Raw genomic sequence first — 26590 nt, forward strand, 5'->3', positions numbered from 1 at the left:
AATTTTTCTCATCACTTTTGGCGCTAAGGTGTTACACCTTCGACAAAGCAGAGTTTAACTACTTAACTTTTAATTAGTACAAGTGAAACTTTTTAACATTATACACCTTTTTTATATACTCATGTTTTTATCATCTAATAAAATCATTGTTTTTGAATAATTTACTTTCGCTATATTAAATAAACATGTACTGTTAATTAGTTTGTCTGGCTACCTACTTTTGTAATAGTTTACCTACCGTATCATTCAATGTTTGAGAATAATTATTTTGTTGAAACTTCGACTAAAAAAAGTTTTTTGCTTTGATTTCATAATACTCTAATCTAAAACTTATCAAAGATTTTATATTGTAAAAAAATCTAAGTAAATATTTCAGCTTTATTTTGTTTGTTGTTCATTATGTAAAATCAGTTTAATAACAATGATGAAAAACGTACGAAACAATCATTATAACTGAAAACAAATACATGTTACATTGAAAAACTTTAAAGTATGTACACTACATATAAATACATAAGTATTTAAATATCAACTTAAGCAATGGTTACTACAAAGTTATGAATTTTGATTATGTTTTAAAATGTATAACCCCAGTGTATTGCTATTTACAAAATTTCGAGGTTTAATAATAAGTTAAGTTCAGAAAACAGCTTTTATCAAAAAACGTTTAACGCTAAAATTGTCTATTGTCTTTCCAGACTTGAATAAAATTAGAATAAAAAAAGTTAATTTTCTAAATAGGGAGTAACCTATTTAGCATAAACTCGAAACCTAAAAACTACTACACTTTATTTTATTCAAGTAGTCACAAAATACTTACATAAGTGGAAAAAAAACCTCGTTATTTTAAATTTCATTAGTGTTAAGGTTTTGATTTAAAATATATGCGGTTTGAATATGATTTCAAAGAATAAGAATTAGCAATCAAAGGTAATGTTTTGATCTTACCGCATCAAAGTAATTATATTCGTAAAAACAGTGCAGCTATGCAAACACATTATTATTAAGTTTTATTAAATTTTCAATCTAAAGAAGACTAGGTGCTTAAGCCATCTTGAATAAAATGGGTATTATAATGAAAAAGCATTTCGTTTTCTATCAGAACAAAAAATGCAGCTTAAAGTTTTGTAGATTAAAATGGAATTTAATGCTAAAAAGTTCGCTGAGTTTAAACTGGTTCAAACTTCTTGATTTTTAAGACTACAGTATAGCGAGATCAAAGTAAACAATCTGTAACAAATGGGAAAAACAAGCCAGTTCAATAGAAATTTAACTGGTTAATCTCGCAAAATTCTGACTATTGCGGCTCTTTTCATAAACAAACAGCTTGTCTAGTGGTAAGTATTTAGTAATCAGATTTTTACGGGTGGATTTCACACTAAATTATTCTGCAAACTTCAACAATTTATGATAACCACAAACTGTTTCCCAAAAATATGTTTTTGGTAGCTTCATTCCTTTTTACCAAAAAAAAGACTTTGATATCAAAAAAGTCTTTTTGGATTGTTTTGAAAAGTTTTAAAAATTATTAAAATGCTGTCAAGTTTTACTTATGGTATTTAAACCGGTGTGAACGATTAAGTTCTTTTTTTGGTTTTTGTTTGTAGAAAGCTTAATGAATATTTTTCCAATTTTATAATCTTTTAACATTAAGTTTTTACATAAATTTCTGAAACTAGTCAACAACATAGTCATCAAAAAACTTAACATATCACTTGTTTTAAGTATAATGATGATTATAAAATCTTAAATTTAAGTATTAAATACAATTCATCTAATTTATAACGATGATGTAAACTAAAAACTTAGTATACTGTCTGAATTTTAATAAAAAAATTCAATATAACAACCTTTATTTTGATTTGCTCGTTTTGTTAAGTCTGTTTTATTAAGCCTATATTTACATTTTAAACTAGTAGGTAGTAATTTTATGTAAAAAAGTTGCGTGTTAAATTAAAAAAAACTCTCATTTGGGTGGCAAACAAAACTATAATGATTAAATTAAACCAAAGGGTCGCTCCTATCAAAAGAAACTTATGGCATAAATTTCTAATAAGTGACAGTTAATGAATATTTTTTTCATTATAATGCTATTATTTAATAAAAAGTAGTACCAAAGCCAAATCGATGTGTTTTTTGTTTTAAATTAATGATAATAGTTCAATTTTTTTTATTAGGCACGAACTCTAAGTCCATACAAACTTTTAAATAAGTATATGTCTTTAAAAAACTACTTATAAAATTTTAACTACACTGAAAAAGTATTACTCTTAAAACTAAAAACTGATATAAATTCTAAAGTAGTTATCAAAAAACCTATAATTGCTAATGTAATGTAGTCTTATTAATTATTTTTAGCCAGTTTAAATTAAATTTATTTACCTTAAGATTTATTTTTTAAACTACAAAGATTTGTTTTTAGGCTAAAGAACTTTATCAAGTTTTAAGCTCTGTAAAAATCATTATGGTTGTTATAAATTTTACTTTTTATTTGTTGTGAAATGTTTTACTAGGTGCTTCACTTTGTTCAAGCCATTAATTCTGATTAAAATTTTACATGTAAAACACTCTAAAAACTATGGAGTCAAGTCACATGTGTATTGCAAAACACTAAACAAAAAATTATTGTAATATAATAGTTTGATAAATATTACAAAATGTTACAAAAATTACCATAATAACTTAAAAATCATTGTAAGTATAAAATGCAATTTTGAAAACACAACACACTTGAAACTTGATATATTTTTGTAGTTTAACAAATATGGGATGTATATTTTAATATTTTGCATTTGTATTGTACAAAAAATCGACTTATAAATCTTAAACGGTTGATTGGTTGTAAAAAATTATTAAATGTGTTTATGAAAAAATTTTGTTATGTTAAAGAATTTTTGATAAAATTTATTTTGAAACACGCTACTTCAAATTAATTACAACGAAAATTAACAATTCAATTAAGTTAAATGATTTAGAAATAAAATTACGTGGCAACTTTAATTGAAATTAGTCAACAAGCGGGCAGGACTTTTTATGGGTAGTTTTAAATATTGGGTACTTTTAATTGCAGCATTTTTGCAAAAAAAAGTACCCAATATTTTGATAATGTCATTAACTTTACTTTGGGTACTTTTGAAGCTTAAACTTTCTTAACAAAACAAAACTGCTGTATAGGCCTATGATAAATTCACTTTGTTTTATTTTTCTAAATATAAACTATAACTGAAATAAAACAATAGAATGTAAGTAAACATTTCCCTATGTTATCAAAATTGTAGAAATATAATTTTCAACTTTGATATTTTTTGTGTAAGTACAATTTTAAATTTAAGCACAAGTTAAGATATTGACTTTTTAAATTTTTGTTTTATAGTTTATTGATGACTTTAAGTTATCATATTTTATCAAAATTTCATTATTTTACATGTAGAAGTAGTTTAAAAATTATAGATTTTTAGGTGATTTTTGTTTTAAATACCAGATTTTTTCAATTTTTTTAATTTCACAAGTTCAAGGTTTTTCCAGTTTTTGTTTAAACTGTCAAGTTCCTGGGTTCCAGGTGTGTTGGCAACCCTGCTCAAATTTTAAGGAAGTATTCCTTTCAATATTTATTAATAAAAAGAAAAAAGAAAAAAAGTTGACAATTAAAACCTACTGTACTCTCCTATTTTAATGTTACGTATCAAAAATTTGTTTTCGTATAAAAAATCTGTATAAAGCTACTTGTAGTTTAGATTAAAATTTATAAAGTGACATCAACTTGTAATAAAAGTGATCTACACCCTTCCTGTACCCAAGGTGACTCCTAAAGTTTTTTTTGAAATTTTATTAAATTTTTCTAAATTTAATATATTTTTAAAAATGCAAGTCTTAATTACTTTTTTACAAAAAACAAGTGATCAGAATTTCAAGTCATTCTAGGATTTTAGACAACATTCTAAGATTTCCATAAGCATCTAGGTTTGATGGCCATCCTGTTAGCTTTATTTCAAACTAAAAAAAGGTAGCTTTTATAGAAGTAGATAACTTATGTACAACTAGTTCAAATTTTTCTATGACTGAAGTTCATTAATAAACTATAAAACAAAAATTTTAGAAATCAATAGCTTAATTTGTTTTTAAATTTAAAATTATAACTTACACAAAAAATATCAAGGTTGAAAATTATATTTTTACAATTTTGATAACATAGGGAAATGTTTACTTACATTCTATTGTTTTATTTCAGATATACTTATTTTTATATTTAGAAAAAATAAACAAAGTGAACTTATCATAGGCCTAGACAGCAGTTTTGTTTTGTTAATAAAGTTTAAGCTTCAAAATTACCTAAAGTAAAGTTAATGACATCATCAAAATATTGGGTACTTTTTTTTGCAAAATTGCTGCAATTAAAAGTACCCAATATTTAAAACTACCCATAAAAAGTCCTACCGCAACAAGCAGTCTAAAACATGACGTAACTATAAGAAGCTTCGTTAGAATGAATTTCCGTCTAGATTGATTTCAGCGATTTTTTTATTAATTACTACTCATTCCACAGGAGCTAATCAACGGTTTTGAAATAATATAGCAGGCATATAAATTCATTTTCAAAAGGCTTGACTCCAGAGTATAGAATAAAAAATTTTTGGAACAATCTTCAAAAAAAATTCAAATTACTTGTTACAGCAATCTTTAAATAATCGTTTAACCTTTGAGATTAAAAAAAAATTTCCAGCTTAATTTTAGATTGAAATTTAAATTAGACAATACGTATTAGTTCTTAAAAGTCAAAATAAAGTTTTTTATAGTTCAATCTAATATAAATTTATTTATAATTAGACAAAAATTGCTTTGTAGAGTTTAATGCAGGGTTTCCCAAAGTGGGCCATGACAGATACTCAGGGGGCCATGAGCAGCAAAGGGGGAAGAGGGGGGGCCATGAGCAGTAAAGGAGCCACAGGGGGGGCCAAGAGGCCATAACTTGAAACTTACACTAGATATTCTTGAGTTGCAGATGAAGAGCAAAAAAAAAAAAAAAAGGTCTTACGTGTATTTTATGGCAGTTTAGAAACTTACACTAGGTGATGAAGAGCAAAAAAAAAGGTCTTATGTGTATTTTATTGTAGTTTATGAGTAATCTATATGTTGAAGGGGGCCATTACTTTTTCAAACTCTTTAAAGGGGGCCATTAGCAAAAAAGTTTGGGAAACCCTGGTTTAATGCATATACCTATAGTTATTTGCAAAAGAAATGTTAGGTATTTCAACATTAAGTGTCAATTACAACAACTTTTCTGTTTTCAGTATGGAAAAAAAAGTAACTTAATTCAATTAACTTAATTTTCCTAAACCAAATCAGCAGTTTTAAGAAATTTTGTTCTTTTAAAATGTTTGACTAAATGTTTTAAAAAGCGTTTAGATTTTTAATTTGTGCTTTTAAGTTTATGTAATGTTTAAAAGTTAATTATTTCCGATACACTTGCTTGTCATTTTAAATTACATAAAAAATCAGCTAAAATATCAATTACAGAAATCAATAATTTTTTCTAAAGTAGTTCTAGTTTTTATATACATATTAAGCTTTACTAATATAATTATTTTAAAATCATAGTTTTTTATATCGAACTATAATTTCCGAGAAAAAACATAAAACTTTAAAGTAATTTTGTAGATACAAACTAGTACGGTAATAATAAACTTAATTATAAAAAAAATTACATTAAACAAAAAAGAACAAAAGTTGTTAAGCTTTTAAATTTAATTTTTTTACAGGAACAAATTGAATAGATATATAAGGAATAGCTTCAGATATCAAATATCAAAAAGTAATAAAAATTGCAAGTATGGGTAAGTAAATATGTACAAGTCCTAGTTGACTGATGTAAAAAAAAAACTTTGTAAAAAACACAAATATTAAAGTTGCAACTAAAAGAAGGAGTTTTAAAAAGCAAGATTTTATTTAAAAACTTTTCATAAGCTTGACACATTTTTGTTAAGTGTTTAAAACATTTATAAAGTTTTGTGAATGTCATTTCACAACTTTGTTTGATAACTGAAAGTTTAAGAAAATACTTAATCATAAATGTGTAAACATATTTTTATACAGTTCACAAAAGTTTTAATCTAACAAAGTTATTTATGACTTTTGTCGCCAAACAAGGTTAAACGTTTTTTAATTACATAAAGTATAATATTGGAAAAACGACAAAACGACAAAAAATACAATTTTTTTGCAAAAGTTAAACATTTCTATTTGAAACTTTTAATTAAAAAAATGATTTTATATTTAGTTCTCAAAACTGTATATAAACTATTTAAAAAGAAAAAAAAGCTTATAAAGCTTTTTTTCCTAAGTTTATCACTATTATTTTTTCTGCTTAGTTTTTCTGATATAGCTTATAATGAAGCATACAGTTCTATAAGAAATGTTTATGAATTTTTAAATAAGAAGAATGTTTTACTCAAATAAATACTGAGTATAGTGTCCCGTCGTCGTTAATTGTCATTTTTTTAAATAGCAGCTTTGCATATAGCTTCTTGCAATGCTTTTATAAATTTTGAAGTGTTTATTTGATCATCACTGTTTAAATTGAACTTACTTCTGGGTTTAGACGCTAGTGCTTCTAATGTTTTACTTTTACTAATTCCGATATCTACGATAATTATGCGAACTTCTGAAAAATAAACAAGATTAAAAGTTTTAATTTGGTAATAAAATTTACTTTATAATTAAATTTAAAAACCTTCGTTTTGTTGTTTGATAATTTTAGATCTTTCTACTGGCTGTTGTTCGTTACTCTCCTGATAATATTTTGAAGATATCTCTTATTGCTTTTGTGTATTTAGGCATATAAGTTTCTTGCAGCAACCTCAAAACTTCATACAAGTTCACTTTTCCGTCTGAAAGTTATAAAAACACGGTTGTACTATTACTTATTTTAAAGTTTGTTTAAACAGCTTTATTAATACATAAGTTTAACTTAAAAAAATACTTTAGATATTCAAATCTGTCTACGTATTCATTTTTTATTTTAAAATATGATTCTCAAAATATTAAGTCCTAAGACTTGGTACACGAAGAACCATTCGATTATCAAGTCGCACACCATGGATACCTTTTAAGGTCTTGTCCAGGACAATACGTTACTTTACATACAAACTGCTACTTTAAAAATGTTTGTGCGGCTTATAAATTACAGTTAGAACGAAAACATGTTATTAAAATAAGACTACATAATTACATCATGGCTTAAAGTATAAATTTTAGAAAATTTTAAACTCATATTTCAAATTTGAATGTAAAAAAATATAAACTTTCTTTATGGTTTTAGCATGCTAGTATGATAAACTATTTAAAATATTTTTCCCCATAAACTAAGATGTTTGTTAAACTTGTTTATAAAAAATTTCAAAAGTTAACAATATTTTTTATCAACAATTATTATTAAAATTTTAGATTTAAAATTATTTAAATCTAAACAAATTCAACACACATATTCCATCTGTTTATAAACTGATAAATACTTCAGTGCCTTATCAAAACTACAAAGCGTTACGGCGCGTGAACTTGACAATGAAATTGAATTATCTAATTGTCAGACAAAAGAAAGGCGTTAGTGTTTTCCGAGTAGCAACTTTAGAGTTGTCTTCTTCATCAAATTGACATTAACACCCAGCTGCGAGTTAAGCAGAGAATAAATAAGACCGGTAGACAGTTTCAATTTAAAGAACTGAAGTTTTTTTAGAGTTTGTTCTGTTGAGGATAACTCTATAATCTGTGTTTTTTTACTCCTTGAGGTTTCTGTAATGATTTATTTATTGCACATTACAAATACTTATTATAAAGTCATAAACTGATAAAACTGTACAACATGTTTTGTAAATTCGATTAAAAACAGATCAATAATATCAGTTGTGGTATTTGATACTATTTTAATCAGGGGTAATTTCAAAATATGCGTGTAAAATAGCCTTGTACTTTGTTCCTACACCCTTAAATATTATGATAACTATCAAAGTGGTAAATATTTTTCATCGAAGTATTTAAATTACATTGTAAACATTTGACAGGATTAAACTTAGTAAAATTTATAAAGACCTTTTTGATAAGTTCGAACGTCTGTAAGTTAAACTAGAAATTTAACAGACTAAGGTTAAACATAATTGAAACGAACTTGTTTGGATACTAAATTAGTACTTCATTCACTAATAAAAATGATTTACAAAGTATAACTTGAAAGCTAGTATTTCTAATGTTATTATCGTTAATACTTTCGTAAAACATAATTATTTGCCGTTGCCAACAAAAACTACAATATTTTTTGTAACGACTAACCTTTTTTTCTAAAAAAAAGTGAAAAGATGTTTCAATAATTGAAATTTACAATTTAAGAAAAATAAATTTAAGCAATAAAAATTCAACACTAAAAAATTTTCCAGTACTTAGTTTGATATGCCATAGTTAAAATGAAAAAGTTTAAGTTTTTAAAGTTAAAGAAATAGTCTAGCAAAAAAATCAAACTAACTGCCTAAAATTTGTAAAACAGCTAAGAACATTTTATTACTAACTGGTGTTAAAAATTATGATTAACTGAATTTTTACTGTCTAAACGAGCAAAGTTTTACAATTAAATGCGGTTATAAGCATAAATAAAACACTTGTCAAGTGGTGAATGCCTAGTAATCAGATTATCAAAAGTAGAAACTGATAATTACGTTTATATTTCAATTTGGAAATAGACGTAATTACACACAGAATGTATCAGAATTAAATTCGAGATATGCATTTATGATAAAAATAAAGTTTGGATTATCTGGTAAAAAATACATTATTTTAAGATAACGAAACATTATAACTCAGATTGAAAACTGCAAATTAAAGTGTTATAAGCGTGATCAAAAAAAAATCTTGCAAACAAAATTCCTATATAATTTGTATGTAGCTAAACTCGTGACTCTTTGTTTGCACTTCTTTGTAATTGGTTTTAAAAGGATGATCTACGCTTTATCTACAGTTAAAATATTTTAACAAGTCTGGGAAATGAATTTTCGAGAAAAGTATTTAAATTATAAAAAGTATTTTAATTGTTATAATTACTATGAGACAAAATTGAAACGTGTTTTATTATTTAAATTAGTTTCATTAACTCACAAAAGATAAAAAGAAAATATTTTATTAAACTATTTTATTTTTGTATTCAAGTTAAGTTAACAATAAAATTTTGAATACTTTTATAAACTCAGAGTAGTTTCAGAAGTGTTTTTAACTAGTTTGTGCTTATTGAAGAATTTAAGTCTAAAACTATAACTCAATCTGCTAAACACAAAAGGTTCAAAACCAAATAACTAGAACCAAACATAAACACAACAAAATCGTCAAACAATTCAACCACTAAGCTGCACAAAATACAAAGACACAATCTGTATTTTTATTATGTCATGAAGCTTAAATAAAAGACGAGATGTCTTGATTGAACTAGAGATAATATTGAATGTTTGCGGTGTTTGATAAAAAGATGTGTTTACTAAAAGATTGAGATTGTTAAACTAAAATGTTTACTTTGAGAAGACCTTAGTACACAACGACTCTTTTGATCTTTTTAGATTAGTAAAATCTAAGCTTAGATGTTAAAAACTGTTTAAATAAAAGTTTGTTTAAGGATTGGCAAGACAAGGATTTAATAAATACATTGAGCTTTTAAGAATCTAACTATTTGTAAATTCAAACTTCTAAAAACGCAACTACTTACTAATAATTTTCTCATAAAAAAAGCAAAACACACTTTTAATTTCAATCTTCAAAGTAAGTGCAGTGTCATCTTGGGATTTGCCGCCTGTAATGAATACAACGATTTTGAACGCCTCCCTTCTTGAATATTCGAAACCACTGAGATAAGCGTAGTTGAACGCCAGTTCCTTTGTTTGATTATCGTTATCGTAGCTGTACAACACTCTTTTCATTTTAAATTTGATTATAATAATAATGTTAAAACTAAATCTGTTACTTATAAATACTATCAATTTCTAATTTGACTTATTTATATTTTGAAGGTAAATTTTTATCTTTAAAATCATCTAAATAAGAGTAAATTTAGAATATAGCAAAAAGTCAAAATTATTCTCAAAATAAAATTTTTACTATCTAAAACTAACTTCAAATGTCGCAATCGGAGCAACAGGTCGTTTTTTGTGGTGTAAGTGGACAATGGAGCCACGTATCTCGCCTCGTTCGAGTATAAAATGATGCCAATTGTTGTCGCATGCCACAACATAACACTTCATAAACGATAGCAAAAGATATTGATTCAATTCTTTAATTTATTTATTCGTCTTATTTTTTTTACACAATAGCAAAAAAAACACTTTATTTATTTAAACGTTAAATTAACTTTTTATAACAAAACTACCTTATCATATTGACTAATTTAATGTATTTTACTCTAAAATATTCACATCAAATATATTAACATATGAATTTAATATTTTAGCTACTTTCTAAATTTTAAAATAATTCTCCCAATGTTTTCAATTAATTCTTCTTTTAAATATCTTGATTTTGTTCGTAAAATCCAATAAATACAATAAAAAGTTCGAACGGGAACACTATTGAAAAATTAATTGAAAAAAAGCGTGCAAAACATCAAAGAGCCGATAATATCTAGTTCGATTCGTTCTGAAAGCTTTATCTTCCAAAAAAAAACTTATCATTCTAAAATCATAATGTATTTCATAAGCGTTATCAGTAGTTTTTTAATACATATGTGTTTTGGAATATTGGTCCATTAGTTTTAGTCATTAAAAAAATACTGTATAAATGCTAAAAAATTAATCATGAAGTTATATTTTTTTTTACACAATTAATTATATTTTATGACTGAACATTAACTTTAAAGTTTTTATGAAAACGGAAGCAAAAAAAAATAACTAAAACCTTTTATATTTGTGTTTCAAATCTTGACATAAATCATTATTTAAGAAATGTACCAGAAAAATATAAGTACTAAACTGAACTTTCTAAAACAATTTATGTGACCTTGTTTTATACTCATTAGGACTCATCAGGTAGACAAAGTCACAATCGTTTCAGTTCAAAAAAAATCAGAACCAAGCTTGCCTATATTTTAAGTAAAAACTTTAATCATTTTTTCTTATGTTTTGCATGAAAAAAAACTAATTTAAAAGTATTTCATATAGTGACATCATACTTGGAAGTGTCGATGAGGACGAGAATGTCGGCGGTGATGCTCGCGCACGACATGTCAAACTCAAACTTGTACTCGGTTGATGACGTATTCATACCTAATGTCATCATATTCATCTCGTACTCGGTACTTTCCAGATTTTCAAGTCGCACTCTTTCTGGAAAACTATTACTTCACTAAGCAAAGAAATATTTTAAGTTAAAACTTTACTTTAAAATTAACACACATGTTTTAACATTTTGAAGGCTGTGATGCTGCTGATCACCGTTTAGAATTATGTACTTTATTGAGTAGAAATCAATGAGACCTCTGGGGCGATTCTACCTTATCTTGGCAGAGAAGTGTTGATTTATGCCAAAATTTTATGTCTTTTGGTGCATCAATGGGCGACAAAAACATATCTGTATACATCTAGTTTAAATCAATTTAGTTTGAAGTCAGACTAAACAATACGTTTAAAACGGTTAGATGAAAAATAGTACAAAATTCAGATTATGTACTTATTTTTAGAAGCTTAAAAAGAAAGCTGTTAATAATAAATTCTTTTTCAGTACAATTTTGGTATTTGAAACGTGTTTTTAAGATAAAAATTCACCAAAATACGTGTTTGTTAAAGATAAAAAATAAATGTTTTGTGATTATTTTTCTGCTGTTTTCCATAAAAATATCTCTACTGACGGCAGGAGTGAGCTTGAATATTAATTACGACGTCATTTTGACATAAGCTGGAACAACAAAGCTTGTAAATTTTTGTTGGAAGATTAAAAATAATATAAACTACAAAATATAGAGGCTTTACTGACGGTCTGAGCTCATATTCAGAAGCCTTTCAAAGGCCATTACTGCATTCTCGTTAGTATTTATTGTTTTAAACTGAACTGCTTTTTATAAAAAAACAACGTTGCTTGAATAAAAAAATAGAAACTTATTTTAGCACAGATAAAATACGAACATGTAGCTTTTTAAGTTAAAATTTGCTTCATATAGGTATGATAAAAAAAGAAGTTTAATAACTATTTTAAACTTTAGATGAGAATAATTAATTTAAAACTAACAGCAACCTAAAGCAATAACCCGAGTAAAAGTTTTAAAATTTGATTTTACTAAATTTAGATTTTTATTTCTATGAGAGCACTAACCAGCAATAAAATGTTATTTCACGCTTATTCATTTTATAATAAAATTTATTATTTTATTACAAATATTCATGTAATTTTTGGAAACAAAGACATACGGTAGTAGGGAGGTTTAGTTGTTAACGAACTAGCATAAACGCTCTTGTTAATGACATACAAGTTAATGAAACCGCGCTGTGAGCACAATGCAATCTCGAATACACGTCGATTATACTTTCAGACGGCGCTGGCAGTTGTACATATAAGCTCTTAAGGAACAGTTTGAATTAACTTCAAAGAATAAAGAAGTTGCTTGCAGTCTTCTATTGTTGTGCACGCTGTGTTCTTCCAAATTGAAGGTGTTCATGTCCGTGACACTGCATTGACACTGTCATGATTACCTAAAGTGCAGGCTCGTTGTGTTTGGATGAAGCACGAGAAATTTTTGAAATCGAGCGTGGAAAAATCAAACTTACTTACAAATTTGTAAACAGTGGAATCTTTGCTAGTAGCTAGACGCGATTTTGAAGAAAATTTTATTTAGAAATCATCGCGGTCTTTTAGGCAATTATAAACTTTATTTGCAGCACACATATATGTTTGTTGTAAACTTATTCTGCACTTTTATATATATATATATTTATTTTTTTTAATTCGCGTAATCCTTTTTTGTCATGAATTCGATACACTTTAATTTTCATGCTTTAATTTCATAAGGACAATGTTGTAGAAAACTACAATGAAAGTTTTCTACTGCATCTTTTAGCTTCAAATTAATAATAAATCATTGGTTTAAAACAAAAAATATAATGTAAAGAATAAAAAACTTTTAGTATATACAAGCTAAACTTTTATTTTGAAATTATGTAAAGATACAAAGTGTTTCAAATGTTTCTGAATAAACCTTTAGAATGTAATTTTAACTTAAAGATATAAAATATTTTTTATCTGCTAAGCTTGAATTTGACAGTCTAAATACTACTTAAAGCCTTTTTACAACCTCATAGATAAAATCAGTAGGTTTTGTCATCTATAATCTAACGTAAAATTGATTAAAAGTTAATTAGTAGCTCATTAACACCTAGCTTTTGGTTTAAAACACTTTAGTTCACTCCTCAACGAAGATCATATCAGATGAAATATTTATTATTAAATAGACGTTTATCATCCAAAATACCTTTTAATTTTGTGAACTGTAGAATTTTAGAAAATTTATTTGTAAATAAAAATTTATTGCATCAAAATGTAATTAATCTCTTTGTTAACTATAACAATTAGTGTACCTCCGAAACGAAAAGTCTACTTGAGATGGGTTTCTTGGATTTATCAGGGATAAATGGACCTGAGGTATAATAATATACTGTGAAATCAGCACTTTAAAACTGTAAAAAGTGATAAAATTTATATTTTAAGAATTTGTAAACTTAAGCTTATTTTAAGCAACTTCGGAAAGCATTGAGTTTTTTATTGTAAAACTCGATACGTAAGGCTTACACGTAAGGATATAAAGAGTTGGCATCCAAACTTTACACTTTTGCGGCTGAAAAAGCATTTAATTCTTGGAAAAGATATAAAAAGGTTGGAAAATGCAGAGATAAACTGCAAGGCCGTCTAAGCGGTGAGCAATCTATGTCAATTAAGTTGGCTTACGACGGATCAACAGCTAATTATTTGTCCTGCCAGCAAACCACTGCTATCTAGTAAACAGAGCGTTTCATTCATGAGAGCGAGTTTTCGCATTATGTGGCTCGAATTCGTGTGAAGATAAAGATCTTCAGCTAAGTTATGACGTCACGGTAAGAGATGGGAATTTGATAGTTGCGTACCAACGATCATTTCACAAACAAGTCGCAAAACATCGCACCGTCTCCTTAAATCAGCTTATCTCAATTCAAATCGGCTTTTGTTCAGCAAAAAAGCAATTAGTCTTGCCTTGTGACAGCGAAGGCTTTTAATTGAGGTTAAATTTCGTTTTAATATAAGTTTTATCACATTTTTATAAATTATTTAAGAAATAAAAACAGTTTATAATTTAATCTAACCCTAATAACTACATTTTAATATTACATTTTCTATAAATTTTGAATTTTTAGCGTTGTGAAATTAGTTGACCTACTCTTAAAATGTAAATCTATAAAAATACTATATTTATTTCGTTGGAAATTTTTAACTTTTGTAATGTACTTTGCTTGTGAGCCTATTTTTTCATTAATTTTATATTCTAAATATTTATGTTAATTAACACTACCAAAAAATTTTGCAACTAATAAAGCTAGTAACTCACTTGTCTTCCACTGGTTATTTCGAAGTAACAGGTAATATTTCGAAGAGATCATTTAAGTCCTCTCAAATCAGCGTAGTTACTTGACGATTTATCAACACGTATAACACTTCTAAAGAGAGGTCTATCAATTATGTCAAAAACATATTAAGCTCGCAAAATGCTATATGGTTTTGAAATCTGTAAAGACTTTCTTAACTGTTTTAGTTTTTGTAACCTAATATTTTAAATTAGTTCTATTAAAAAAAAAAAACCAAGTTACTTTACTAGTTAATAAAGTATCTTTTTTTTCCTACTTTTAAAAATTTGTAAGTTTTAGAAAGTTTACATACTTTTATACCGTTATAAACAGCTCTATTCTTTACTTTTGATTTGAGAAAGTATTTTACTAATTTATAATTTCAAAAACTAAGTTTTTAAAAGTAATTTTTAATGTTCATTAGAAACACATTCTTACAAAAAAATTGTTGAAATTTTTAAAGTATATAAGATTATGGTAAATGCACCTGCTAAAAAGTAAGCAAGTATTTTAGTTTTTATATTTGACACTAATCCTAAATGCAATATTGATTCAACAGATTATATGCAAAAATTAAATGCTGATTGATGTATAAATAATGCTTCAGAATTTGATAAATGTACAATCCTGACATATTTCTGACAAAAATTTGTATCAATAGTTAATTTATCAGTTTAAATCTACTTGCTATAATTTTTGCAATTTAGATAATCACATCAAAAGCTTCACGAGTGGAAATAAAGGTACTTAGATTAAACAATTGTTTGAATTAATTAGCAACAGTTTGATTAAATTTACAAGTTTATTTAAAAATTTAAAACAGCTATGTATAAAAGTTTCTAGTTATTTTTCTTTGTATACTCTTTTGTTTTTGTTTTATATCTTACAAGTTAGAATTAAGCTAAGTAAATACATTTTAACCTAAAAAAACAAATTCACCTCGAATTTATCCAATATTTATATCTTTTTCACCAAGTAAAGACAACTCTGTTAAAATTTACAACACTATTTTATAAAAGTTTACTAAATTTTCTTCATACTTTAACCTTTAACTTTCAATTAAAAATCGAGTTTTTTAAAATGACGTAATTTATTTAAAAATTGTTTGTAACAACCTTTTAGGAGCTTTTAAGTCAGATTATTCAATCCTAAAAGTAGCTGGTTGCGGTTGTAATTATACTAGAAGCTGATCAAATTATTTTGCTCGGACAATATGAAAGCCATCTTAATATGACGTATTTATAATGTGTGCAGATGTTAAAACAGTTTTGTGGTAATATACAAGCTGGTAGTTTTTGTTGTTTACTCAACTAAAAAAAGTTCTTTAATAATTTTTTTATTACGATCGTATTTATCTTAGTGGTCTTTGTTTTTTTAAAACTTAAGTTAGACAAGTTATGTATACTTCATCACCAATTTAATAAACCAGTAAAAGTTTCAATAAGTTTATTCTACTAAGTTATCTAATATCTTACTATTTAAAAGCAGCAATAACGTTTTGTTTTACGAGTACGCTTAAAAAATACCAATTTATAACACTTATTGAAATTTTCTCTGACTTTAAGACTTGTAATGTGATAGTTTCTTTCGAAACATTTCGACTAATTTTCTACTTAAATCGGCTTTGCACACCCTAAAATCCGTAAACGTGTGTCCATCACAAACACGCCTAGACTGTACATTAGTCGTATACTGCTAAGAAGTATTTTAACTAAATTATGTTCAATAAACAAGTATCAAAGTATAGTAGAAGCTAAAATATCTTTAAAAGTTTAAATACGGATTGTTGTTAAAACATTTCAACACTCAAATAGAAAATAATAATTATCCACGCAATTTTAAACTTTTAAAAATTTATGTTTCAATTTTACTTAAGCTTGTAATGCAAAATACTAAAATACAATGAGTGTAGTTGCGATTTCAAAACTAACTTTATAAATACATTTAGGTTAAATTAAAGTAAACATTCAAAATTTCAAAATCTAGATAGTTTACTTTAAAAAAGATGATTAAATTGTTTGACGTTGCAAACAATTAACGAAAATTAACTTAGAGAAAATATATGTCGGTTTAATTAAAATCAAACGTTGTTTACTTGGATAATTAAACTTTATTAAATTATTAAATTAACCCGATCACAATTTAACACTTGAATTTAAACTTCAAGTTTTTCTATAGCTTTTAAATTGGCAGCATAAATTGTATTTTAAACTTGTAAAAACGTTTTGCTGTTTTTATTTAAACTTTAACAACTATTAGGTGTACTGTTAATTAGTTTTCTAACAACCTTGCTTGTGATAGTCCTCATACCGTATTTTGGATGGTTTTGAGAATATTTATTTTGTTGGAATTTCGATTGTGAAAATTTTTAGCTTTGATTTTAAAAAATTCTGACCTAAAAGTCATCAAAGATTTTATTATTTTAACGAAATAAGTGATTATCTTAGTTTTATTTTAGTTTTTTAATTTAAAAAAATCAGTTTCAGGAATACAAACAATGACCAAAAAAACTTACAGTTATTACAATTTAAAATAATTAAATGTTATATTGAAAAAAATAAACGTTGAACTGTTTATAATCAAAAACAATGTTACAGTTATTTGAATACAAACTTAAGCAAAGTTGACTATAAAACTATGAAGTTTGATAAATTTTTAAAAGTAATAACTCTAACCGGTCTCAGTATACCAAAGGCTTGTGGTCTGATGATCAAATTAATATGATCAACCCTTTTGTTAAACTTGAGCTTGTCTCACTGTATACGAAAATCCAGGCTTCCGCTCTGCAGACTTTTGCCGATGTTTTTGTGTTAATAACCCTAAAGTTTAACTATTTATTTAATATCAAAGTTTTAAAAAAAACTTTTATATTTTCACCACTTTTATCTAAAACAATTAACTCTACAATCATCCACAAATACCAGACTCGAAGGAAATTAATATTTTTATAGATACATCTTACTCAAGTTGCCATTAAACACTTGCTTGAAAAGTCGAGAAACTTGTTATTTAAACTTTCACTATTTTTAAGATTTTGGTTTAAAGTATAAGCTAATTGAATAATGATTGCCGAGAATTAAAATGAGCAATCTAAACTAATGGATTAATTTCACTAAAGTTTCAAAAAGTTATTATATTCGTATTAATAACGAAGTGGGTAAACAAGTTATTATTAAGTTTAATTTAAGAAGCTTAGATATACGCTCAAACTGTCTTGAATAAAATGGGTATTAAAATGAAAAGCTTTTAGTTCTTCGACCATAACAAAATATGCAGGTTAAAATTGCGTAAATTAAAACGGAATTTAATGCTAAAAAGTCCGCTGAGTTTAAACTGGTTCAAACGTATAAATTTTTAATATTTTTTTAATACAACAATGTAGAATGATCAAAGTAAACAATTTGTAACAGATGGGAAACATAAGCGATTTAAATAGAAATTTAACTGGTTAATCTCGCAAAAGTCTGATTATTGCGGCTCTTTTCATAAATAAGCAGCTTGTCTATTGGTAAGTATTTAGTAATCAAATTATTACGGGTGGATTGCACATTGAATTATTCTGCAAACTTCAACACTTTATGAAAACCACAAACTGTTTACAAGTTTTTTTTATTTTGGTAGCTTCAATAATTTTGACTAAAAGACAAACAATTTGATATCAAAAAAGTATGGTACGTATGTTGTAAAAAGTTTATAAATTAACTAAAATGCTGTCAAAATTACATTCATGGTTTTTAAACTTGGGTGGCTTCATAAGTGCTTGTTTCATATCCGTTTGTAAAAGCTTAACAAATATTTTTCTAATTTTATTATCTCTTAATAATAAGTTTTGAATCGTCAATAAGATAGTCATCATTTATTAACATATCACCTGTTCTAAGAAGAAAAATCTGCCACTTAGGCACTTCTTAGGTACGCACTACCAGTATGGTACACACTTTTAAGCCTAAAAACTCTGTGTTGAGGTTTTTTTTTTTACTTTCAAATTAAGAAAACAACCTAAAGTTAATGGTAGAAAAGTATTTTTTTTAAGATAATTTATACTGTAATAATTTTAAATAAATTAAAACTAAAAAAACCAAGAATTTACAAATTGTATATCAAATCCAATATTTAAAACAAAAAAAATCAAAGCTTATATTTTTGACGATAATAACGAACGGTGCAATTTAAATTTTCATACCCCATGATTAAAACATAGAAATAATGAATACTTAAAAGGTCACACAAAATATAGATAAACGAAATTAATGAACAGTGCAATTAACATTTACATACCAAACGATTGAAACATAAATGTAAAATGATGTAATTAAACACCAAGTTTTTAGGTACACTCAAGTATGGTATGGTACGCACTTTTGAGTACCAAGGTGATAGGTTACTGATAGTGTTGATTAAAAAACCTCGTGTTTAAGTTTAAAATATAATATATTTAATCTATAATGATGATGTAAACTAAAAACTTAGTAACTGTCTGAATTTCTGATAACTTTTTTCAACATAAGAGTCTTTAGCTTGAATTGATTTCTCTCATAAATCTGTTTTAAGCCTATATTTAAATTTTTAACTGGTAACTTTATATTAAAATGTTGCGTGTTAAATTAAAAAAAAAACTCTCATTTGGATGGCAAACAAAATTGTTATGATTAAATAAGCCAAAGGGTCGCTTCTATCAAAAGAAACTTGTGGCATTAATTTGTAATAAAGTGACAGTTAATGATTATTTTTTTCATTATTCTGCTATTATTTAATAAAAAATAGTATGAACGCAAAATCGATGTGTTATATGTTATAAATTAATGATAATAGTTCAATATTTTAATTTTAGGCACGAAATCTAAGTATATAAAAACTTTTAAATAAGTATATGTCTTTAGAAAACTACTTTTAAAGTTTTAAAAAACACTAAAAAACTCTTAAAACTAAAAGCTGATTAAAAATTTTAAAGTAGTCATTTAAGACGCGTACAGTTTCTAATGATGTCTTATTAATTATTCTTAGCCAGATTGAACTAAAAACTAATTTACCTTAATACATTTTTTTTTAATTACAAAACATTTGTTTAAAGCTAAAGAGCTTCATCAAGTTTTAAGCTCTGTAAAAATCATTATGGTTGTTATAAGTTTTACTTTTTGTTTGTTGTGAAACATTTTTCCGATGCTTCTATTTGTTTCAGCCATTAATTCTGATTAAAATTCTAGATATAAAACTGTAAAATCAAGTCACATGTGTGTTACATAAAACACAAAACATAAAATAAAAAACCAGAGTATTATAATAGTTTAATAAATATTACATTTTGTGAAAAAAACGTTGTCATAATGTTTTTTGAATATTATTGTCACTAAAAGCTACGATTTTGAAAAACAAAATATATACTTGAAACTCAATACATTTTACAGTTTAACATAAAGGGGCGAGTAACTTTAATTTTTGCCTGTTTATTGTACAAAAAAACGAGCTATAAAATCTACATAGTTGATTGACTATTAAAATTTGTTTACTTAAGACTTTTTACAAGGTCAATGAAAACAAGCTACTTTAGATTAAATACAATGAAGTTTATTAATTTAAATAATAAGTTACTGAAATGATAATTTTATTACATTTTGTACGTGAAAAATTTAAATTATCTTAAACAAAATTATAAACCACTAGTAGACTATAATATGACGTAACAATAATAAGCTTTGTAAGAATGAATTTCCGTCTAGAATGATTTAATCATGTTTTTTGTTAATTGCTACTCATTACACAGGAGCTAATCAACAGTTTTGAAAAATATTAGACGCAAACTAGTTTTAAACTAGTCTTTAACAACTGTCTAGTTTATATTTTTTAAGCAAATAAGTTTGAGAGTACGTATTTATTTTTTAAAAGCCTTTAAAGACAAGATAAAGTTTTTCATAGTTAAATCTAATATAAATTTTCTCATAATTAGACGAGAATTGCTTTGTAGAATTTAATGCCAATTCCTAAAGTTATTTGTAAAATAAATATAAGGTATTTTTTAAAAAGTGCCAATTACATTTAAAAAAAAAGTAATTTAATCCAATTAAGTTAATTTTTCTAAACCAAATCAACAGTTTAAAGATATTTGAGCTCTTAAAAAACGTATAATTAAACTTTTTTTATAGCGTTTAAATTTTTGAATTCTGCTTTTAAGTTTACGGCTATGTTTAAAAATATACAAGACTAAAAATTAATTATTTCCGGTATACATGCTTGTCATTTTTAATTAAATAAAAATTATCTGAAAATAAATTTCTTTACTGTGACTTTAGTTTTAACATGATTACTAAGCTTCATTGATTGAAATATTTTTTAAAAATAAAATTTTATAGCAAATCAAAGTTTGTAAGTAAAAGACTATTTGTTGTACTCCCAAAAAGTTTTGTAATTATAAGCAAGTATGTTGAAAAAATTATATATAATAGGTGCTTAATTAGTAAAAGGACTTACATATAATTAAAGTAAACAAAAATACCTAAAATTTTAAGTTTTATTTTTCTAAAGGAACCAATTGAATAAATCTATAAGCAAAAGCATCAGATATCAAAATATGAAAAAGTACTAAAAATAGCAAGTATGGGTAAGTAAATATATACAAATCAAAGTAGACTGATACAAAAAATTAGTAAAAAACACAAATATTAAAGTTGCAACAAAACGAAAGAAATTTTGAAAAAAAAAAGTTGTAAGTGAAACTATTTATAAACTTTAAAAAAAATTTGCTAAATGTTTTAAACAGTTATAACATTTATTAAATGTAGTTTCATAAGTATGTTTAATAATTTCAATTTGTAATAATACTTTATCATAATGCGTAGAAATATTTTCATATAACTATCTTTTCACAACTATTTTAAATCTAACAAAGATATTTATAATATTTTTCTTTATGTTGTATGACATATAGTAATAAGTTATTAAATTGATTTATAAAACATATATACTATAATATTGGAAAAACGACATGACAACAAGAAACAGATTCTTTGTAAAATTATAAATAATTTCTTTATAAAATTTTCTATCAAAAAAATGGTTTGTGAAATAATTTCTAGAACTTATTCAAAAGCTAGTTGAAGATTAGATGAAGCTTATGAAGTTCTTTTCTTTTTCTTAAGTTCTACACTATTCTTTTTTCTGATCAGTTTCTCTAAAGTTTTTTTTTCTTATAGTTTTTTTTTTTATATAAGTTTGAAGAATAGTAAAACACCTTCTTTTAAAGTAAGTATAAAATTAAATGCTCACTTGTTGTTGTTTTGTCATTTTTTCTCATAGCTGCTTTGCATATAACTTCTTGCAATGTTTTTACAAATTTTGAACTGTCAACCTGATCATTGCTTTTCAAATTGTACTTACTTCTGGGTTTAGACGCTAGTGCTTCTAATGTTTTACTTTTACCTATTCCAATATCTACGGTAATTATGCGTACTTCTGAAAAATTAAAATACTTTTAATGTAACATTTATTATAGCCATATTTTTATGATGAGGATTAAATAACCTTCGTTTTGTTGTTTAATTATTTTAGATCTTTCTACTGCTTTTGTTCGTTATTATCTCCTGATAGTATTATGATTATATCTCTAATTGATGTTGTGTATTTAGATATCGAATTTTCTTGCGATAACCTTAAAGCTTCATTCAATTTTTATTTCCATCTGAAAATTACAAACAAATATAATGCACAATATGTTTTCTGTTGAGATAATCTTTAATAAATATAACTTTAAACTAAAATAAGAATTACTAAAAAAATCAAATTTTTAAGCGTATTTGCTTTTAAGATGCTTAATATCAATAGTACATTTGTGTTTATGAACTTTTAAAGAACCATATAAACCTAATACTTAAGACAGACTTAGTATACTTTAATAGCTAATCAAATACAAACACTTCAAGTAAACGGAGAAAAATAATCATCAGTTTTAAATACAAGCTTACTTATTTGTTGTATGTCTTGAATAGTTCTAGATAGCTGTTGTTAGTTGTCTTGGTAACCAAGGGTAAATGGGTCACGTTTGTATGGGCAAACTGAACTATTGACAACCAAATTCCATGCGTCATAACTTTGGGTATCTTGTGCAAAATTCCTCTTCTTTCGAATTGACCCTTTTTAGACTAAGCTAGTCTGTTTTTTGTTCACAGTTATCAATATATTGTTTATTGAACCATAAAAAAAGCGCTAAAAAATTTAAGTCTTAGGACCTGGTGTAAAAAATACCTTTCGGTTATCGAGTCATACACCATATGCTTTCAAGTAGTTTCACTAATAGTTTCAAGTTAAAAAAAAAATATTTGTTATAGGGTGGATTTTTTTTTTCGTTTAAAAAAATTGGTTTCAAATTGACAAACTAGTTTTTAACTTAACATAATGTGCCAATTTTTAGCTCTATAATTTGAAACAGGTTAGAAAAGAAATATATATTTATAGATTATAATAGCCACCATGAAAGAATTTTACACTTGTGATTAAGATACTAACACGGGTAGTTTTAGGCATTAAATTCTCATCATAATAAGCTGTTAGATACATAAAACTAAGCTCGACTTAGAGAATAAATAGTTGATAAGCTAATAATAGAACTCAATACATTATTTTACACACAAATTGCTACTATAAAAGGTTTGTGCGGCTTATAATTCCTTTAGTCAATCTGTAACTTTTACTTTAATATACAGCTAGAAAGAAAATCTGTTATTTATATACGGCTACATAATTACATCATGGCTTAAAGTAAAATTTTTAGAAAATTTTAAACGGTCTACTTCAAATACACCACTAAGAAAAAATTAAACTTTCTTTATGGTTTTAGCATACTAGTATAATAAAACTATTTGAAGTATTTTTCTACATAAACTAGGATTCTTGTTAAACTTGTTCATAAAGCATTTCAAAACTTAATAATATTTTTTATTAGTAACTATTATTAAAACCTTAAATTTTAATTCATCTATAGCTAAACAACTTAAAAACACAAATCACATCTGTTTATAATCTTAGAAATATTTCAGCGCTTTATCAAAACTACAAAGCGTTACGGCGCGTGAACTTGACAATGAAATTGAATTATCTAATTGTCAGACAAAAGAAAGGCGTTAGTGTTTTCCGAGTAGCAACTTTAAAGTTTTCTTCTTAATCAAATTGACATTAACACCCAGCTGCGAATTAAACAGAAAATAAATAAGACCGGTAGACAGTTTTAATTAACAGGATTGAAATTTATTTAGAGTTTATTCTGTTGAAGATATCTCTACAATCTGTGTTTTTTACTCCTTGAAATTTCTGTAATGACTTATTTATTGCACGTTAGAAATACTTATTATACAGTCATAAATTGATAAAACTGCTAACAATTTTGTAAGTTCTATCAAAAACAGATCGTTAATATCAATAGGCTGTTTGATACTGTTTTAATCAGGGGTAATTTCGAAATATGCGTGTTAAATAGCCTTGTACTTTGTACCTACATCCTTTAATATTATGATAACTATCAAAGTGGTACATATTTTTCGACAAAATATTTGCATTACATCGTAAATACTTTATAATACTAAGCTTTGTAAAATCTATAAATTAATTTTTCTTTAATTTGAATGTTTTTAGCTTATATTACAAATTTAACAGACTGAGGTTAAATATAATTGAAATGAACTTGTTTGGATACTAAATTAGTACTTCGTTCACTGATAAAAGTATTTTGCAAAGTATAACTTGAAAGCTACTTTTTCTAATGTTTTATCGTAAATACTTTCGTAAAACATAATTATTTGCCGTTGCCAACAAAAACTTCAATACTTTTTGTAACGCCTAAACTTGTTTTCTAAAAAAATAGTGAAAAGATGTTTTAATAATTGAAATTTACAATTATTATAAAAAAAGTTTTTTATACAAGAAAAATGAATTTAAGCAATAAAAAAAAAATACTATAATATTTTCCAGTACTAAGTTTGATATGCCATAGTTAAAATGAAAAAGTTTAAGTATTTTGCGTTAAAGAAATAGTCTAGCAATAAAATTCAAACTAACTGCCAAAACTTTGTAAAATAGCTAAGAATATCTAATTACAAATAGGTGTTAAAATTGAGGCTTTACTGAATTTTTACTGTCTAAACGAGCAAAATTTTACAATTTAATGCGGTTGTAAGCATAAATAAAGCACTTTCCAAGTGTTGGGTGCCTAGTAATCAGATTATCACAGGTAGAAACTGATAATTACGTCTCTATTTTAATTTGGAATTATACGTAATTACACACAGAATGTATCAGAATTAAATTTGAGGTATGCATTTATGGTAAAAATAAAGTTTGGATTATTTGGTAAAAAATACATTATTTTAAGATAACGAATTATTATAACTCAGATTAAAAACTGCCAATTAAAGTGTTATAAGTGTGACCAAAAAAAAAAACTTGAAAACAAAATTCCTATACAATTTGTATGTGGCTAAACTCGTGCTTCTTTATTTACACTTGCTTGTAATTGATTATAAAAGGATGATCTACGCTTTATCTACAATTAAAATACTTAAAAAAATCTAGGAATTGAGTTTTCCAGAAAAGTATTCAAATTGTAAAAAATATTTTAATTGTTATAATTACTATGAGACAAAATTAAAACGTGCTTCAACATTTAAGTTAGTTTCACTAACTCACAAAAGATAAAAATGTTTTTTTATTAAACTATTCTATTTTTGTATTCAAGTTAAGTTGACAATAAAATTTTGAATACTTTTATAAACTAAGAGTAGTTTCAGAAGTGTTTGTAACAAGTTTTTGCTTATTAAAGAATTTAAGTCTAAAACTAAAACTCAACCTGATAAATACAGAAGCTTCAAAACCAAATAACCAAAACAAACAAAAACACAACAAAATCGTCAAACAATTCAACCACTAAGCTGCACAAAATACAAAGACGCAATCTGTCTTTTTATTATGTCATGAAGCTTAAATAAAAGACGAGATGTCTTGATTACACTATAGATAATATTGAATGTTTTCGGTGTTTGATAAAAAGATGTGTTTACTAAAAGATTGAGATTGTTAAACTAAAATGTTTACTTTGAGAAGACCTTAGTACACAACGACTCTTTTGATCTTTTTAGATTAGTAAAATCTAAGCTTAGATGTTAAAAATTGTTTAAATAAAAGTTTGCTTAAGGATTGACAAGACAAGGATTTAATAAATACATTGAGCTTTTAAGAATCTAACTATTTGTAAATTCAAACTTCTAAAAACGCAACTACTTACTAATAATTTCCTCATAAAAAAAGTAAAACACACTTTTAATTTCAATCTTCAAAGTAAGTGCAGTGTCATCTTTGGATTTGCCGCCTGTAATAAATACAACGATTTTGAACGCCTCCCTTCTCGAATATTCGAAACCCATGAGATAAGCGTAGTTGAGCGCCAGTCCCGTCGTTCGATTATCGTTATCGTAGCTGTACAACACTCTTTTTGTGCAGCTTAGTGGTTGAATTGTTTGACGATTTTGTTGTGTTTATGTTTGGTTCTAGTTATTTGGTATTTTTAAATTTGATTATAATAATAATGTTAAAACTAAATCTGTTACTTATAAATACTATCAATTTCTAGTTTGACTTATTAATATTTTGAAGGTAAATTTTTATCTTTGAAATCATATAAATAAGAGTAGATTTAGAATATACCAAAAAGTCAACATTATTCTCAAAATAAAATTTTTACTATCTAAAACTAACTTCAAATGTCGCAATCGGAGCAACAGGTCCTTTTTTGTGGTGTAAGTGGACAATGGAGCCACGTATCTCGCCTCGTTCGAGTATAAAATGATGCCAATTCTGGTCGCATGCCACAACATAACACTTCATAAACGATAGCAAAAGATATTGACTCAATTCTTCTAATTTATTTATTCGTTTTATTTTTTTTACAGAATAGCAAAAAAAACACTTTATTTATTTAAACGTTAAATTTACTTTTTATAATAAAACTACCT

The 26590-nt window shown here is 25.6% G+C and overlaps 1 long non-coding RNA gene across 1 annotated transcript; it reads right to left on the reverse strand.

The window, feature by feature from the left end:
* Positions 1-21433: 21433 nt before the first annotated feature.
* LOC145848180 (uncharacterized) lies at positions 21434-22937 on the reverse strand. The gene is made up of 4 exons (XR_014371778.1): positions 22556-22937; positions 22116-22272; positions 21861-22046; positions 21434-21765 (listed from the first exon to the last, which is right to left on the reverse strand). It is a non-coding gene; the product is annotated as an uncharacterized LOC145848180 (long non-coding RNA).
* Between the last annotated feature and the right edge of the window lie 3653 nt (positions 22938-26590).

This window comes from Thalia democratica, chromosome 1 (assembly GCF_965202585.1).
Source record: "Thalia democratica chromosome 1, ktThaDemo2.hap1.1, whole genome shotgun sequence".
In the NCBI taxonomy this organism is placed as follows: domain Eukaryota; kingdom Metazoa; phylum Chordata; class Thaliacea; order Salpida; family Salpidae; genus Thalia; species Thalia democratica.